At 52.3% G+C, this 5,047-nt stretch overlaps 1 pseudogene; it reads right to left on the minus strand.

Annotated features, from left to right (window-relative positions):
* Positions 1-2,526: 2,526 nt before the first annotated feature.
* On the minus strand, positions 2,527-4,408 carry LOC138632801 (piggyBac transposable element-derived protein 4-like; annotated as a pseudogene).
* Between the last annotated feature and the right edge of the window lie 639 nt (positions 4,409-5,047).

Here is a 5,047-nt window from a genome sequence, read left to right on the forward strand (position 1 = left end):
GAAGTGCAAATTTTAAGAAACTGGGCCAAAAGTTACAGTCAGACTGCTGAGCAGGAAGCAAGAAGAAAACTCTGGAAGGATTTCATTGGTTGTGAACAGGAACCTTCCTGCAGATTCACAACTCAGTGTTCTCTAAAGTAGCTGCAGGTCTGTCTCTGCTGAACACAAATAAAGTAGAGTCAATAGCTGCAGTTAACTGATGGTAAAAATCAACATTTAATAAAAGGATCAGCTGATGTTTCTATGAATCTAATAAAACCCACCAAATATACTTTAAAATGTCTTCTTGAGTCTGTATCTGTTTAATGAAGTGTATATATAACAAGCCACCACTAATATGATGCACCTTAGCTTAGCTTAACCCTTGTGTTGTCCTCACATTTTCTAGACACCCAGTGGCTTCGGGTCAAACTGTCCATGGTTGTCTGATATTGTCTGTACACCCAGGGGCCTCGGGTCAAACTGTCCATGGTTGTCTGATATTGTCTGTACACCCAGGGGCCTCGGGTCAAACTGTCCATGGTTGTTTGATATTGTCTGTACACCCAGGGGCCTCGGGTCAAACTGTCCATGGTTGTCTGATATTGTCTGTACACCCAGCGGCCTCGGGTCAAACTGTCCATGGTTGTCTGATATTGTCTGTCCACCCAGCGGCCTCGGGTCAAACTGTCCATCGCTATCTCATATTGTCTGTACACCCAGCGGCCTCGGGTCAAACTGTCCATGGTTGTCTGATATTGTCTGTACACCCAGGGGCCTCGGGTCAAACTGTCCATGGTTGTCTGATATTGTCTGTACACCCAGGGGCCTCAGGTCAAACTGTCCATGGTTGTCTGATATTGTCTGTACACCCAGGGGCCTCAGGTCAAACTGTCCATGGTTGTCTGATATTGTCTGTACACCCAGGGGCCTCGGGTCAAACTGTCCATGGTTGTCTGATATTGTCTGTACACCCAGCGGCCTCGGGTCAAACTGTCCATGGTTGTCTGATATTGTCTGTCCACCCAGCGGCCTCGGGTCAAACTGTCCATCGCTATCTCATATTGTCTGTACACCCAGCGGCCTCGGGTCAAACTGTCCAGCTTTATTAAAGGCCTCGATTTCATATTGTCTGTCCACCCAGCGGCCTCGGGTCAAACTGTCCATGGTTGTCTGATATTGTCTGTCCACCCAGCGGCCTCGGGTCAAACTGTCCATGGTTATCTCATATTGTCTGTACACCCGGCGGCCTCGGGTCAAACTGTCCAGCCTTATCAAAGGTGTTATGAGGTGTATTTCCAATGAACCCAAACGCAGACAACAGCGGGATCTCTGGTGAACCAAGCTCTTTATTTCTCCTTGGTATGGGTAACAAACAGGATGCACACAAACAGCCTGATTTCTTTTGTGCGGGTCCGCGCCACTCCACTCCGTGATGCAGCTGGCAGGCTGACAAACAGGCAGGCGGCCAGCGCAGGGCAATGTTAACCGAGGGAATCCCGAGGTCCTCCTCAGCATGTGACCAGGTGACGTAGTCGGATGGCGGCGCTCCGCTGGGGAATCCCGAGTCTTCTCCACAGCGAGCGGCAGGCTGACGTGGCTTGGTGGGAATCCCGTGGTCCTCCACCAGCGCAGCTGATTGGCCGGATCGACTGTGTGACGTCTGCGACTCGACACAGGATAGCCAAACCTTCGACAGCTGATCTCCGAGGAACGAACTGGAAGGTCTCTTCGTGCAGGTGATACCCGTGGCTCGACACTGGACGGAAAGGCAGGGTCGACTGTGTGACGCTCGAAGCTCGACACAGGATTGCCAAGATTGCAGCAGATGATCTCCGCGGAACGATCTGGAATCTTCTTCGTTCAGGCGAATGCCCGTGGCTCGACACTGAACGGCAGGATACAGGAAACAGATGGAGTCAGAACCGGAATCTCAGACAGGGAGACGGACAGACTTACGGGACGGGTTGACGGGTAGGCAACGGACGGACTGACCCTGGGCAGGCAGGAGACCGGGGTATTTGTATCAGCAGGTGATCGCCGGAACGCAGCACAGCTGTGCTACCGGAGAGAGGCACGGCAGTGGGCGGAACTCGGAGGAGGGTACCGCTGAGGAGAAACAAACAGACAGGGGAATGACAGCACACAGGAGGAGGTGATCGGGGGTTAAACAGAGGAAAACACACCAGGAACAGACAGGAATTCTAACAAAAGGCCTCGATTTCATATTGTCTGTACACCCAGTGCCCTTGCGTCAAACTGCGCAGCGTGATCTCATATTCAGATTCACATTTAACTTTATTGTCATTGCACAGATTACAAATACTACGATAATGAAATACAGTTTTTATCATCTGACCACAAGTGCAAAAGAAAGCAGTGAAAGGGCAGTGTAATGTGCTAGATAAATGCAATATAAACAGTATGGACAGTATATATCATATTGTCTATACACCCAGTGTCCTCGGGTCAAACCGTCCAACATTATCTCATGTCGTATGTACACCCAGAGTCCTCGGGTCAAACTGTCCGGCGCCATCTATGGCCTCAATGTGCACACGCAGGACAGCAGGCGAGCGCGCAGCCTTTGCAGAAGTATTTCTTACACCTGTAGCACACTGTGAGTTTTACTGTCCTTCTTCGGTGGGCAGATCTGACACCTCTTCCTCTTACTTGCCCTGAGAGCCGGGGCGCTGTTTGGGGCTGATGCTAGGGCAGGCTGATCCTCGGGCGCGTCGCAAGACCTGGACCCCTGAACGGCTTTCACAACCGAGGTGGCAGCTTCCGTGCGGGGGAGACGTTCCTTTCTTTCGATGAACGGGGTTACGAGCGCCTTGCCCAGCTGCTCCAGGAACACCCTCCTCTTGTTCTTTTTACCAGGCATTAGGGTTAAGCTCTCTCCATATCACAAAGGCGTTGTAGGAGGATACGTCGATGATGTTGTGGAATACAACCAGGGGACAGCGAGCGGTCATCTGTCTGCAGCTGTACGTTCCTATCACCTTATCTAGGTTGTCCACACCTCCTTTGTGGCAGTTGTAGTCTAGGACGATGGCAGGCTTCCTGTCGTCGCGATCGCTGACAGCGGCCTCTGTGTGGCTCGTGCTCATGAGTAGCACGTTCTTGTTTTTCTTTGGGAAGTAGGACACTAGAGCGGTCGTGGGCGTGAAGGTGAACTTTGACGAGAACACCCGTCTGACCTTTGGTGTAAGCAGCGCAGGCGGAAGCTCGGGTTTGTTCTTGCGCACCGTGCCGACGATGGTGATGTTCCTCTTCAGGAGCTGTCGTCCGAGTTCGTAAGAAGTGAAGAAGTTATCGCAGGTCACGTTGCGACCGCCGAGACCCTCCGTCACGTCGAGCACAACTCGCATCCCTTGGTTCTTCTCCGAGCCACCGCTGCTAGCCTTCCCGGTGTACACTTGCATCTTCCAAGCATAGCTGGATCTCACGTCGCAAGCCACCCACGACTTGATCCCGTATTTCGCCGGCTTGCTGGGCATGTACTGATGGAACGGACAACGACCTTTGGAGAGGGGAGAACACATTTGGTTTTGTTTGTTTTTGTTTTTTGTTTTTTTGCTCAGGCGGGTAGAGCGACAGGAAAGCTGGTAACACGAAACACGTACACGGTTTGCACCCAGTGGCAATCGCCTGGTTATGTTATTTTGTAAAACTGTGAACAACGAGACACAAAAAAAATTATAGAAACCCCGCCTCTGAATGGCACCAGTTGCTCATCCACGGTCACTTCGGGCCCTGGGTTGTAGAGGTGCAGCAGTCGCTCCACCCACGCGTCCCAGACCTCTCGTACGGCTACCAGTTTGTCCGTAGCACATCTGGCGGGTCTCATCTCGCGGTCATCGAACCGTAAAAGTCTCGAGTCAGTGTGATAGACTTTGAGTGGCATAGTGGCACGGAAAATAACCCTTCCGCTCTCCGCCTCGCCTCGGGACCTGTAGACGCCGGCTAGGATGAGCAGCCCTATGTATGCGCGCAGATCGGTCTCGTTCATCGCTTTCCAGCCGTCTCCGTACCTAATGAAACCCTGAGGATTGGTCATCTCCAGGATGATTTTTTATATTGCTGGCGTGACAAACAGGAAGAACGTAGAGGCTATGTCGTGAGCGTGTGACACCGCGTACGTGGTGGGACCTGGGTCCGTCGCGGTCCCCGCCGGCTGTCCTCCGGCTCTACTTGACCCTTTGGCGTACGATGGTGACGACCATGTTATTTTCCCATTTTTGGAGAGGAGAGTTTCACCCCAGGAAATTTCCTGTTCTTCGTCTTCTGACGCCGAGTCGTCGTGGTCCGGATTGTACTCTTTTCTGTCTTCTTCCTCAGACACATCCTCCGCTTCCTCTTCGTAATCTTGCTGTACGTCCGACATGAGCTGCTGCACGACCTGTTCGGCTGTGAAACGCGCAGCCATGGCTTCGACATGTAGGACAGAGTCGCGTGTCCGCACGTGTCACCGAGGCTAGATTAATATATTATGGCTTCGACGTGTAGGACAGGGTTTGAGGAGGGGGGGCGCGTGTATCTGCACGTGTCACCGAGGCCAGATTAATATGTTACGTTTGCTCGTACGCAAACTAGACAAAACGTGGACAGGGTCGAGATTTGCCACAGGCGATCGAGTCCATCTCTCTGCCTTTGCCTGCGGGGCCTGGGACAGGGAGGGTCGCGTGGGACCCGAGGACGAGGGGTGTGCATTGGACACGAGGACGAGGGGTGTGCGTGGGACCAGAGTCCTATTTTTTTTTTTTACAAATTGTACAACCGTCATTTTTTTTCACAGGTGACTCACTCAGAAAAACATCTCCATTATGCAATCGTAGACATTTCTTAGTCCCAGTCCTCCATCAGTGCCAAGAGAGCATACGAAGGGTAAAACGCTCCTGCCACGAAAACTCCCAGCGACGCCAAGCCTGCTGCTTTACACCAGTCCGCATTTCTCTTAGGCTCTCTGAACCTGTCCTCCTCCTGCCTTGTTCTTCGCTCTTCCTCCTGCCTCCTCTTCTCCCTCCTCTCCTCGAGTCTCCTCTGGGCTTCGCGGTACACCTCACTG

This window comes from Brachyistius frenatus, unplaced genomic scaffold (genome assembly GCF_029030835.1).
Source record: "Brachyistius frenatus isolate BFR_SWC_R1_liver_20210118 unplaced genomic scaffold, ASM2903083v1 Contig_195, whole genome shotgun sequence".
Classification (NCBI taxonomy): domain Eukaryota; kingdom Metazoa; phylum Chordata; class Actinopteri; family Embiotocidae; genus Brachyistius; species Brachyistius frenatus.